The following is a 14,643-nucleotide window of genomic DNA, read 5'->3' on the forward strand; positions in this document are numbered from 1 at the left end:
AGGAAGGAGGGGAGGGTGGAGAAGCAAATGGGCGCTTCTCCTATGTGCCCTGGCCGGGACGCTCTACCGCTGAGCCAACCGGCCAGGGCCTGCAATACATTTTAAAAGTTTTTTTCTGATGGCCTTGGCCGGATGGCTCAATGGTAGAGCGTCAGCCTGGCACTGTGAACATCACGGGTTCAATTCCCAGTCAGGGCACACAGAAGAAGCGACCATCTGCTTCTCCACTCCTCCTTTTGCCCCTCCCTGTTCCCCTTCTCTTTATTTCTCTCTTTTCCTCTCCTGTAGCCATGGCTCAATTGGTTCAAGAATATCAGCCCCAGGTGCTGAAGATAGCTCCATGGGGCCTTCACCTCAGGCCCTAAAAATAGCTCGGTTGCAAGCATGGTCCTAGATGGGCAGAGCATCGCCCCATAGTGGGCTTCCTGGGTAGATCCCAGTCAGGGAGCATACAGGAGTATGTCTCTGCCTCCATTCCTTTCACTAAAAAATAAAAAAATAAAGTTATTTTCTGATGAAAATGTTCTAGAGATTATACACAATGTGAATATACTTAACACTACTGAACTGGACACTTTAAAAATGGTTAAGATGAGCCTAACCTGTGGTGATGCGGTGGATAAAGTATCAACCTGGAATGCTGAGGTCGCCAGTTCTAAATCCTGGTCTTGCCCAGTCAAGGCACATAGGAGAAGTAACTACTGTGAGCTGATACTTCCTGCTCCTCCCCCGCCTCTATATCTCCTCTCTCTAAAATCAATAAATAAAATTTTTTAAAAATGGTTAAGACAATAAATTTAATGTTTTGTGTTTTTCACTACACACACACACACCCCTATACAAAGTACAACATAAAGAGCGCCCCTAATGTACTTTACTTAAAAATATATCAGCCTGGAGATTGTTCCATGGCCCTGCCTCAGGCACTAAAATAGTGCAGTTGCTGAGCAACGGAGCAATGGTCCCAGATGGGCAGAGCATTGTCTCATAAGGGGTTTGCCCGATGTATCCTGGTTGGGGCGCATGAGGGAGTTTCTCTCTCTGCCTCCCTGCCTCTCAATTTAAAAAAAAAGGATAAAACAAAAATTTTCCCAGTCCTTAGTTGCATGCACTCTTTCATCAGTTGCAATCAGCTTTTTCCTTATGTAGCAATGGTGGGGAGTTAACAAAACATAGTTACTAAACTCTTGCAGCCTTTCTCAACAAGTGTTCATGAGAGAATGAAGACATCCATTGGGCAATGAACTGGCTGTTCTACACCTCTAGAATGGTAGTAGTTGTGTGCCAATAGGGGAACTGAGAAAGTAATCACTGGAATAATTTTTTTGTTGTTTTGTGGTTCTGATGAGGAACCTCAGTTGAAAAAGATGTTAGAGATACAGAAAACTAACTAGAACTAACTTATGGCATTAAGAATAGCTAATACCATGAGTTATCACATCCCTGTTTTGTACAAAGAAAAGAGGAGCTAACAACAACAACAAAAAATGTATGTTAACACTGGGTAAGACTAGTAATTAGAAACTACTTCAACTTCATCTTTCAAAGTATCTTCTTGCCTGACCTTTGGTAGCGCAGTGGATAAAGCATTGACCTGGAACGCTGCTTTCAAAGTATCTTCTTGCCTGACCTTTGGTAGCGCAGTGGATAAAGCATTGACCTGGAATGCTGAGGTTGCCAGTTTGAAACCCTGGGTTTGCCTGGTCAAGGTATGTATGGGAGTTGATGCTTCCTGCCCCTCCTTCTCTTCTCTCTCTCTATCTCTCCTCTCTAAAATGAATAAATCTTTAAATAAAGATACAAAAATTATCTTCTTAAGTTGCCTCTGGTAAACTCTACTGATCTATAAACAGAGAATAACCACTAATATTTTCCTGATATGTCTATAATCGTTACCAAAATAAAGTATGTATAATAAGATTCTGAGGGTGGTACAAAAGACCAGAATTATTCAGACCAGACTTGAAACGGAAAGCTCCTTAAAAATAAAATATTAAAACAATACCACCTTAAAATTTATTTGTAAATAGATTAGGATCTGAAACAACGGTTTCAGAGCATTCTATCAGCCTCATGAAAAGCAACTGTATTCCTTGTTTCTTTTCTCTATTGTTTTTCTTCCTTTTTCTCTTCTAGTCATACCTTAAACCTGCAAGTCATTCCAAGGGACTTTTAGCCTGACAGTTCTCAAGATTAAAGAGAGCTATTAATATAGCCTAAGAATTAGGTTTCTTGTTCCATCACCCATGGTCAGGTTTCTAAGTCAAAGCACAAAGAAAATACAAATGCCCAGTCTTTATCCCCATACAGAACGTCTGCTTGATAAGAAGTCAATATAGACGATAAGGTAAATGCCTCTCTTCATTTTCTAGCATGAAGCTCTCACCTGACCTTCTTGTAAACAAAAAGTATTCCTAAACACAAAAAGAAAAAAGGGAGCAATGATGTATAAAAAAACAAAGTACACTGGACTTAGAAGTCTTAAATTCACATCCCATTTATTCAAATTTAAACCTTGGATACTATCTGTCTGTGTTCTTCTCTATAAAATTGGAAGAATCACAGGTTACATGATCTCCCAGATTCTTTTCTATCTAACTGTAATTCTGTGATGGAAAGGTCAAAGATTGACAAAAATATCACTTCACCTCCCAAAACACTCTCCAAGCCATTAAGATCTCCTATGCTAATTTCTCTTTTGTCCTTTAACCTGACATTTCTTCTCCCTTTATCTGGCTTGGTATTACCAGTAACCAGTAGCACCTCCTACCCATTTTGGTTATGACAACCAAAAGTGTCTCCACACATTGCCAAACATTCTAGGGGAGCAGGGATGGGGGAATTCCAGTCAAATTAAAACTATTGTGTTAGAGGACAGAAAAGAAAAAAGAAATAGGAATTCTCCCCACATTCTTGGGACCACAGTTCCTTTGGTCAGAAAGAAGAGTTTCCCTTTCTCAGACTTTTGAAGGCTGCATAGTGCCAGTACTACCACTACTCTAGAGATGAATTTGCATTTCTTAGAATTCTCTATAACGATAATAGTGTATATACAAACACACCAATTAAAGAATGGGCAGGCAGAAGATCTGAATAGACACTTTATCAAAGAAAAGACATAGGCCCTAGCTTGTTGGTTCAGTGGTAGAGCGTCAGTCCAGTGTGTGGATGACCGTGTTCAAGTCCTAGTCAGGGCACACAGGTGAAGCAACCATCTCCCCTTTCTCTCTCTCTCTTTCTCTACTCCTCCTGCAGCCATGGCTCAAATGGTTCAAGTGCGTTGTCCCAGGTAATGAGGATGGCTTTGTGGAGCCTCTGCCTCTGGCACTAAAAATAGCTCGTTTGCAAGCATGACCCCAGAAGGGCAGACCACTGAACCCAGATGAGAGTTGCTGGGTGGATCCCAGTCAAGGCATATGCAGGAATCTGTCTATCTCCTCTCCTTCACTTGGAAAAGAAGGAAAAAAAATACATAAATAGCAAATAAACACATGAAAAGATGCTCAACATCATTAGCTAGTAGAGAAATGGAAGTGAAAACTGTAATTAGATACCATCATATATCTATTACAATGTCTAAAAAACAAAAAGAAACAAACACAATACTAAGTCCAATAATATCAAAGATACTGAGTTACTGTAACACTCATACATTGTTGGTGGGAAGGCAAGATGGTACACTCCTAGCTATTTACCCTAGAAATTAAAATTTATGTTCACACAAAAACCTGTACTTGAATGATTATAAAAGTTTTATTCATAATTATCAAAACTGGAAATAAGTCAAATGATTTTCAACAGTTGAATGGATAAACAAACTCTAGTACAGGGGTAGTCAACCTTTTTATACCTACTGCCCACTTTTGTATCTCTGTTAGTAGTAAAATTTTCTAACCACCCACTGGTTCCACAGTAATGGTGATTTATAAAGTAGGGAAGTAACTTTACTTTATAAAATTTATAAAGCAGAGTTACAGCAAGTTAAAGCATATAATAATAATTACTTACCAAGTACTTTATGTTGAATTTTCGCTGTTTGGCAGAATAAATCTTTATAAAACAATTTAGTATAGTTAAATCTATCTTTTTATTTATACTTTGGTTGCTCTGCCCACATTAAAGCTGGAATGCCCACTAGTGGGTGGTAGGGACCAGGCTGACTACCACTGCTCTAGTACATCCATATAATGGAATATCACTCAAAATCAATCAATAAATCAAGAATGAGTGAATTATTGACATGCTCAACAAGAACCTCAAAGGTATTATGAGGATGATGAAAGAAGCCAGTTTCAAAGGGTTACATACTTTAAAATTTTTTTTTATTGATTTTAATTTATGGTGTTTACACAGATTCAAGTGTCCCACCGAATATAACCCCCCCCCCCCACTCCCAGGCTTACATACTTTTATATAACATTCTGAAAAAGTAAAACTGTAGTGATGGAGAAAAGATCAGATTGCCAGAGGTTACCAGTAGGTAGAGTGTTAGACTACAAAGGAACTTCACACAGAAAATTCTGGGCTGATACTCGGTATCCAGACTGTGATAATGACCACACAAATTTATATATACATGTGTTAAAACTCATAGAAATGCACAGAAAAAAAAAAAAAAAGGCAATTTTACTATAAATAATTTTTTTAAAAAAACATGAGTTTAAGATACTATTTCATTGAAGATTTTTGCATATGTATTTACTATAGGTTGTAGTCTTATTTTTCTCAGCTCTGTCCAGTTGGGCTTACATTAAAATTTAAATAATGTAGTAAAACATTGGTTCTCTTGCTAAGCTCTAGACGATTTAAGAGTATAATAATTTGTTATTTTACTAATACACCTGTTAAACCATTTAATGGATTTTTTTTTTAAGAAGTAGTTCCCTAAAAATGTTTCCGTTTCCTCTATGGTATTTATATTTTTTATGAAATTTATTGAGGTGACATTGGTTAATAGAATTATATAGGTTTTTAAAGTATATGTTTCCATGATACATGACCTGTATATTGATTGCATTGTATGCCCACTGCCCAGAGTCAAAACATCTTCCTGATAGGATACCAAATATTTAGTCTCCTTTACCCCCCACTGCCCCCACCCCCTCCCCTCTGATAAACACCATACAGACACTATTGTCTGTGTCTGAATCTCAGTTATATCCCACATATCCTTCTACGTCTACCCACTTTAGGTAATGAAACTGAAGTTAGGTAAGGTTAAGCAACTCTAAGAACACACAATGAAAGGTACAGGCCAGATTGGAACCCACATCTGTCTCAGTTTAAAGCCCTTAAAACACACACACACACACACACACACACACACACACACACACACACACGAGCGCGCGCCCTGGCCAGCTAGCTCAGCAGTAGAGCATCAGCCCGGCGTGTGGAAGTCCTGGTTTCAATTCCCAGCCAGGGAACAGGAGAAGCGCCCATTTGCTTCTTCCCCCTTCCCCTTCTACTTTCTCTCTGTCTCTCTCTTCCCCTCCTGCAGTCAAGGCTCCATTGGAGCCAAAGTTGGCCTGGGTGCTGAGGACGGCTCCATGGCCTCAGCCTCAGGTGCTGGAATGGCTCCGGCTACAATGGAGCAAAGCCCCAGATGGAGCAAAGCATCGCCCCCTGGTGGGCATGCCTGGTGGATCCCGGTTGGGAGCTTGTGGAAATCTGTCTGACTGCCTCCCCGCTTCTCACTTCATAAAAATACAAAAAAAAAACCCCAAAAGCACACACATTATAAATAAAAAGCAGGTGTCATTTAGAAAACTAATATACAAATTATTTACAGATAGTCTCACAAATGGGACAATTTTTATGTATTTCTTAATCATAAATTTGTTAGTTTAACCTTGAATGTCAGTTCTACCTTGTTTAATGCAAAGTGTTTAAGTGATATCAGTCCTTAAACCTATGACGGGGAGAAGAAGAGAATATAGGGGGAATTACTGGCCATGGAAGGAGACTTAGGGGAGGGTGAACTCATGATACAATATACAGATGTTGTACTGTAGAATTATATAGCTGAAACCATGGTCAATTTTATTGACCATGTCACCCCAATAAATTCAATACAGAGAGAAAAAAGCTAAATATATAATCTACTGAGAAGTCAAGCTAATTAACAGTTCATCACTTTAGTCTTTCTCAAAAGCAGGCCCAATCTGACACGAACTGAGTAAAGCCATACTACACTGTAAGCTTCAGAAGTTTGAATATCCAATATACTACTAATAAACATCTCTTCACATATGGCATGTGAAGGTTTTCTGCCCTTCTTTGTAGCATCTGAAGCCTTTCATTAAGAATAAAATCATAACTGTGTATATTATAATCTCTCTATATAAATTGTTGTATCAAAAGAGACTATTTTAAAGCTTTTTTTTTTAAAAAAAAAGCCATACGTCGGCCTAGCGTGCGGAGGACCCGGGTTCGATTCCCGGCCAGGGTACACAGGAGAAGCGCCCATTTGCTTCTCCACCCCTCCGCCGCGCTTTCCTCTCTGTCTCTCTCTTCCCCTCCCGCAGCCAAGGCTCCAATGGAGCAAAGATGGCCCGGGCGCTGGGGATGGCTCCTTGGCCTCTGCCTCAGGCGCTAGAGTGGCTCTGGTCGCAACATGGCGACGCCCAGGATGGGCAGAGCATCGCCCCCTGGTGGGCAGAGCGTCGCCCCATGGTGGGCGTGCCGGGTGGATCCCGGTCGGGCGCATGCGGGAGTCTGTCTGACTGTCTCTCCCTGTTTCCAGCTTCAGGAAAAAAAGAAAAAAGAAAAAAAAAAAAGCCATAGTTTTCTAAACACTATGCTAATCCATAAACTTCTCTCTAGTTACACTGTTAGCAGCCAAGTCCACAGTACCATCTTATCAAGGTTAAATTTCTGCAATAGTCTCCTAAGTGGACTCCTTGCTTCACTCCTTACATTTGCCAGAATAATGTTAAAAATGCATCAGAACCCTGGCTGTATAGCTCTCTTTTCTCTCTCAAAAGCAATCAATGCACAGCTAAAGTGAAACCAACTTTGAGTTGATACTTCTCATCCTCTCTCTCCCTTATCTCTGTCAAAATAAAAAGAAAACCCCAAAACCCTTTTTAAATTCATATGAAACTGACACCACATCAAAAAAGATATAAGCATATGAAAAGATGGTCCACATAATATTGCATCAGGGAAATGCAAACTAAAACAAGATATCAATATATGCCTATCACAATGTCCAAATTCTAAAACACTGACACCACCAAATACTGGTGGGGGATTTATATCCAGAGGATGTAGAGCAATGGAAATTCTCATTCGTTGTTGACAGAAATGCAAAAACGGTACAGCCACTTTGAAAGACAGTTTGGTGGTTTCTTACAAAACCAAGCACACTCTTACCCTATGACTTAGCAATTGCACTCCTTGGTATTTACTCAAAGGAGATGAAAATATATGTCCATGCAAAAATACTGCATATATATGTTTATAGTAGCTTCATTCAGCATTGCCAAAACTTGAAAGCAATCAACATATCCTTCTGTAGGTGAATGAGTTAATAAAAGTTGGTACATCGGGCATTCATGACCAAAACAAACAAACAAAAAGCTATCAATTCATGAGAAGACATGGGGGAAACTTAAATGTGTATTACTAAGTAAAAGAAGCCAATCTGAAACTATATGACATTCTAGAAGGGGCAAAACTATGGAGACAGTAAAAATATCACTGGTTTCCAAGGGCAAGGGCAGAGGGAGGGATGGTAGCAGGAGCACAGAGGAATTTTAGAGCAATAAAAACACTCTATGATTTCACAATAATGGGTATAGGTCATTACAGATTTGTCCAAATCCATAGATTGTACAAGACCAAGAGTTAACTGTAATGTAAACAATGGACTTTGGGCTATATTGATGTGTCAGTGGGTTTATCGATTTTAACAAATGTACCACTTTAGTGGGGGATGTTGATAATAAGAGAGGCTATGCCTGTGTGAAGGCAGAAGGTATTTTGGAAATCTCTGTACTTTCCCCTAAATTGTGCTGTGAATATAAAACAGCTACTAAAAAAAAGTCTACAAATTTTTTAAAATTCATACTGAATTTCAAGGTACCCCAAAGAGAAAAAAATATTTAAAAAGGACAAGTTGGAGGACTCCCACATCCTGAACTCACAAAACAGCAGCAATCAAAACAGTATGGTATTATCATACTGTCCAATGGAATAAAAAACAGAACCCAGAAGACACATATTGTCCAATGGAATAAAAAACAGAACCCAGAAATACACTTTCATAGATATGGTCAACTGATTTTCAGCTAGGGTGCCAAGACATTCAGTGATGGAAGGACTTCTTTTCCATAAATGATGTTGGGAAAACTGTATATCCACATGCAAAAGGATGAAATTGGACTCTTGCCTTACATTATATATAAAAATTAACTCAAAATTGCCTATAGGCCTAAACGTATGAGCTAAAACTGTAAAATTCATAGAAGAAAACATATGGGAAAAACTTTACAACACTGGATTTGGCAATAAACACCAAAACCACATGCAACAACAACAAAAATAAATTGACTTCATCAAAATAAAAACTTTGTGCATCAAAGGACAGCATCAAGTGAATGAAAAAACACACAGAAGGGGAGAAAATATTTGCATATAGTATATCTGATAAAGGATTAATATCCAGAATATACAAAGAACTCCTACATCTCAACAAAAAAAAGAAAAATCCAATTTAAAAACAGGTAAAGAATTTAGATAGACATTTCTCCAAAGATATACAAATGGCCAATAAGTGCACGAAAACATGCTCAACATCATTAGTCATTAAAGAAAGGCAAATCAAAATCACAATGAAATATCACTTCACAGCCAAAGTGATGACTATTGTCAAAAGTGAAAATATGGTAGAGCGTCGGCCTGGCGTGCAGAAGTCTCAGGTTCGATTCCCGGCTAGGGCACACAGGAGAAGCGCCCATCTGCTTCTCCACCCCCCCCCCCTTCCTCTCTGTCTCTCTCTTCCCCTCCCGCAGCGAGGCTCCATTGGAGCAAAGTTGGCCTGGGCGCTGGGGATGGCTCCTTGGCCTCTGCCCCAGGCACTGGAGTGGCTCTGGTCGCAACAGAGTGACGCCCCAAAGGGGCAGAGCATCGCCCCCTGGTGGGCAGAGCGTCGTCCCCTGGTGGGCGTGCCGGGTGGATCCTGGTCGGGCGCATGCGGGAGTCTGTCTGACTGTGTCTCCCCGTTTCCAGCTTCAGAAAAATACAAAAAAAAAAAAAAAAAAAGTGAAAATACACCTTATCAAGCCTTTAAGATTTTCAAGCTAGAATTCAGATATGTAATGTCCTGGCATGATAATACATTACATGAATATCACTTGTGGTCATAAAGCTCTTAATGTTAATTTCTATAACAGCTTAATTACTTTGCAAAAAGAGTTCAAGATCACAAAAAAAGAAAACTATCTAATGCACTCTAACACAAATATGTTAGACTTGAATAACACAAGTACATATTGTTAACTTTACAGAACTTAGACTTCAGAAAGGATTGTTCAGGATAAGAAAAATGTATCAGTAAGAATATTTTTAAAACTAATAAGGACAGAAAGTATTTTTATTATCATCAACAACTTAACATAATAAACATGGAAACTATAGAAATGACCACATAAAATAAAGTGACATCTAGGTTTCATACGACAGTGAGAATAGGAAGTTACGGAGGAAATAGTATTAGCCAACTGTTGAAAAATGGTGATGCTGGGTAACAGGTACATGAAGTTTTATGTATGTTTGAAATTTTTCACAATAAAAATATTTAAAACTTGACCACAGAGGTTCTGTTGAAGATGAAGTGAGCATACTCCTTCCTGTCTTTTCCACTGAATGCAATTAGAAGCCCTGGATGGAGTAACTATCTGAAAAGTACATGTTAGCAGGCAGAATGGAAAAGGAATAAAATTCAAGGGAGCACTGAAATGGCAGTGAGTTTCCCAATTTTTCCTCTGATCTCCTCATGCCAGAATTCAAAACTAGCCTGACACCAGATGTAGATACTGAATGCAGACAGATCTCCAAGAAGTGCCATTTATTTCTAGTTTGATGAGTGGGAAAGGGGGCTTCTGAGTTACAGAGACTTGGAGAAATTCCCTGGATTTGTGTGTGTGTGCATTTGTGTTTTCATTTTCCCCCACCCCAGAAACAAAGCGTACCTACAGTAGTGCAGAGGAACCAGCAGCTGGAAGGCATCTAAAATCCGAAGAAGAAAAAAATTCTGTCTAGCCAGAGAAACTGTGCTCTGAGAACACTGGAGGGAATGCTTTCGCTTATTTTTCTATCCTCTGGTCATGAGACCCAAAAGGCTGATGTAGTTGAATTATGTTCGGAGCAGGGAAAGGAAAACTCCAGGACTGATTCAAAAGCAAAGGGGTACTTGGAAGCAAGTGAGTGATGGTGATATATCACAAACAGGGAGTTCAAGAAAGGGAAACCATAAGGTTCAGTATGATCTGAGCTCACCTCCAAGATGTACATGTGTGGATCTTACCCTAAAGCAGCATAACAAATGATTTGTGAACTAAAGTATGGGGTAAACCACCACGAAAATCCAAGACTGACCACTATGTGCTAAACACAGAAGACAAATCTGAAGAGAGTACTTCAAAGGCTACAAAAGCTAAAGTGACATTGAAACTACAGGCTGCCTGTCCCGTGGTGGCACAGTGGACTTTCGCTGGACTTTAATCTGCCTTGAGCACAGGATCACCGGCTCAAACATTGTTGCTGGCTTGAGCTCAAAGGTCGCTGGCTTGAGCAAGCGGTCATTGACTCAGCTGGAGCCCCCGGTCAAGGCACATATGAGAAGCAATCAATGAACAACCGAAGTGCTGCAACTACGAGTTGATACTTCTCATCTCTCTCCTTTCCTCTCTCTTTTGCAAAAAACAAACAAACAAACAAAAAACACTACAGGCTATAAAATGTAAGTCAGAATTTGCAACCTGAATGTAACTAGGCCAAATGCCTCCTAAAGCAAAATTATCCAACATTCTTCATAAAGTTTAAATCAAATCTTATCATGCCAAAACATGATATTCCAGAAGAATTTATTGCCTGCAGACCTGCTCTAAAAAACTACTAAAAGTTTTTCAGATGAAAAAACAAAATGATAATAGAGAGAAACCTGGAAATTCAGAAATGAGCAATAGAAACTGGCTTCCATCATTTCTGAGATGTTCACTATTATTCTTCCCTTTGGTTCCTTTGTAATATGTAATTTTCCCTCTGAGGGCTTGTTACCTGGGCATGCTAGCCTTGCAGTGATGGGTTCTGTTATCCTGGTATAGCCACAACTTTCAGCAGAGACTCTGTGTCACTTGGTCATATTCATGGTGTTTTCTCAGTGGCCTTGTTTCTCCTCACATGCAGATTTCTGAAGATCTGGACTTCTGAGTTTTTTGCCCCTCCCCTAGAGGTTGAGGATTTGTTTTTCTTTTCCCCTCCCCTAGACTCAATCAATTTTCACCTGCACTCTGAGGTAACAGAGTTTGCTATCCTTCCCCAGAGGCTTAAGGCTTTTGTTATTTAAGGGACAAGAGTCTGAAATGAACTTTCTGCTTTTCTCACTGTGGTGGATACTCCCCTCCTACAGGCCTGAATCCTCAGGGACGGCTTTCTCTGTCTCTTGCCCTTTCACCCACTCTTGTTGGTGAGCTTCTGCTTGACATCCACTCAGAAGAGCCTGTAAGTGGGCGAAATCTCCTGTGTTTATAGTTTCTGGAGATTCTAGACTCTAACACTACCTCAAATTGGTAGTTAGCAATTGATGAAAAATTTTAGCTGAATTTTAGAGAAATGAAAACATGCTCACACAAAAACCTGCAAGGAACGTTCACAGCAGCTCTATTCATAAAAATAAGCAGATAAAAAGGTGTTCAACAGTACTAGCCATTAGGAAAATGCAAATAAAAACCACAGTGAGATAGCACTACATACTTATGTGGCTAAAAGAAAAATCACTGACAATACTAAATGCAGCAAGAATGCAAAACAAAAACCAGAACAGAAGAATGTAAAACAACTGAAACTTTTATACACTGCTGGAGGGAATGTAAAATGGTAGTCATTCTAGAAAATGGTTTGACATTTTCTCTTAAAGTTTAACATGCATTTACCATATGACACAGCATTCCACTCCTGAGTATTTCCTCTGGAGAAATGAAAACTTATGTTCACATAAAATCTGTACATGAATGTTACAGAAAGCTCTATAATTGCCAAGAAAATGTCTTTCAACAGTAAATGGATAAGCAAACTGCAGCATACCTATGCAATAAAGTGCAACCACAATAAAAACTGTTTATCAAATAAACTGTTGATATATACAATAACTTGGATGAATTTCAAAGCATTACCTAAAGTGAAAGAAGCCAGTCTCAAAGGTTATATACTGCATGATTCCATCTATACCTGCAATAGAGAACTTATCAATGGCTGCCAAGGAACAGAGGTAGAGGAGGGTGTGACTATAAAAAGGGATAACATGAAGAGGCTGTTTGGAAACTTTTGTGTATCCTGACCGTGATGGTAGTAAACTGAATCTATACGATTAAAATTACTGTATTAAATTTCATAGAACTGTATATCAAGAGAAAATAGTTTTACTATATGATAAATTTAAAGCAGTTTTAAAAGCCAGGTGATATACTAAATTATTTCATTTATATGACACTATAGAAAAGGCAAAACTGGCTTGACCTCTGGTGGCACAATGAAGAAAGAGTCAACCTGGAATGCTGAGGTCACTGGCTCAAATCTCTCCTTTTTCTTTAAAAATGAATAAATAAAATCCAAAAAGAAAAGGCAAAACCATAGCAACAGAAAGCAGATCAATGGTTGCCAGGGATTGTGAGTATGGGGAAGAGGATGACAATAGAAGGGCAGAAGACAAATTCTTCTGGATGTAAAAGAACTGTGCTACATCGTTTTTTTTCTTCTTTGAGAGAAGAAAAGACAGTGAGACAGACTCTTGCATGTGCCCTAACCAGGACCCAAATGGCAACATATGTCTGGGGCCAATGCTCAAATCAACTGAACTATTTTTAGCACCTGAGGCTGGCATGCTGGGACCTACTGAGCTCAGGCTGATGCTTGAATCAATCAAGCCACTGTCTGTGGGTGGGGAAGAGGATAAGAAGGGGGAGAGGAAGGGGAAGAAAAGCAGATGATCACTTCTCATGTGCCCTGACTGGAATGAAACCTGGGACATCCATATGCTAGGCCAACGCTCTAAGCACTGAGCAAAGCGACCAGGGCCCTGTTCTATATCTTGATTATTGTGGCTGGATTTATCAATAGTTAGGGTATACAAAAATGGGTTAAATTTTGTTGTCAGTAAACTATACTTCAATAATCTCTATATAGTTGCTTTACGTACTGGGATGCACTACGTAAAAGATGATGCTTAGCTTTAAATATATTTATTAGAAAAGAACAAAATAAAGTATCCATCTCAAAAATTAAAAACAAAATAAAACTATAAAGAAAGAAATAAAATGTAGAAATATAAAAGACCTAGAAGTAAGTCTAACAAAAGATATACAAAAATTTATAGGGAAAAATCACAAAACTTCATTAAAAGACTCTTTTAAAGGTCTGAGACCTAAGAAAATGTAGAGATATACTATGTTAATAAACTGAAATTTTTTTTGTAAAGATGGCAATTCTCTTCCAATCTAAACTATAGTATCAATGCAATCCCAATGGGATTTTAGTAGACCTTAACAAACTAACCCTAAAATTAATCAGAAGTACAAAAGGCCAAGACATATTTAAAAAAGAGCCAAACAGCCTGACCTGTGGTGGCACAGTGGATAAAGCGTCGACCTGGAAATGCTGAGGTTGCCGGTTCAAAACCCTGGGCTTGCCTGGTTAAGACACATATGAGAGTTGATGCTTCCAGCTCCTCCCTCCTTCTCTCTCTTTGTCTCTTCTCTCTCTCTCTCTCTGTCTCTCTCTCTCTCTCCTCTCTAAAAATGAATAAATAAAAAAATTTAAAAAATTTAAAAAAATTTTAAAAAGAGTCAAACAACAAGGTAACAGAATCTGCTTTGATACTAAAACTCATTACAAATCTTAGTACTCACAAAAATGTGGTATTAGCACAGAAGTACAAACAGAACAATGGAAAAAATTATAAAGGTCCAAGACAGATCCACATAAATACAGATACTTCATGTATGATAGGTAGATAACAAATTAGAGGAAAAAGGAAGATAGGTCAATAAATGGAGCTGGGACACTGAGTATGCATAAAGAAAGAATTAAAATGGACTCACAATGCACAAATACCAATTTAAAGTATAATAAACACTTCAGTGTAAAAGGAAAAAGTGTAAAGCTGATGATATAAGAATATTTTATGACACCAGAGTGAAAAAAATTTTAAACACCATAAAAGCATTAAATATAAGTATATTAAAAGTTATGGTAAGATGTAAAAGTCATGATAAAAGATACCACAGAAGACATTATAAAAGGCAACATTAAAAGACTCTACACAGAGGCCCTAGCAAATGGCTCAGTGGATATAGCGTTGGCCTGGGATTCCTAGTTAGGGCAAAGAGGAGAAGCAACTGTCTGCTTCAGTCTCCCTCCTCT

The 14,643-nt window shown here is 38.7% G+C and overlaps 1 protein-coding gene across 4 annotated transcripts in view; it reads right to left on the reverse strand.

Moving 5' to 3' along the window:
* Positions 1-14,643, reverse strand: part of MICU1 (mitochondrial calcium uptake 1) — a 265,614-nt gene that overhangs the window by 230,103 nt on the left and 20,868 nt on the right. Inside the window, exon 3 of one of the 4 annotated variants that reach the window (XM_066243014.1) lies at positions 13,840-13,993. The exons of the other annotated variants lie outside the window; for them this stretch is intronic. The gene's annotated coding sequence lies outside the window, so the exon portion shown is untranslated. The remainder of the gene's footprint in view (positions 1-13,839; positions 13,994-14,643) is intronic. 4 annotated transcript variants of the gene reach the window in all.

This window comes from Saccopteryx bilineata, chromosome 9 (assembly GCF_036850765.1).
Source record: "Saccopteryx bilineata isolate mSacBil1 chromosome 9, mSacBil1_pri_phased_curated, whole genome shotgun sequence".
Taxonomy (NCBI): domain Eukaryota; kingdom Metazoa; phylum Chordata; class Mammalia; order Chiroptera; family Emballonuridae; genus Saccopteryx; species Saccopteryx bilineata.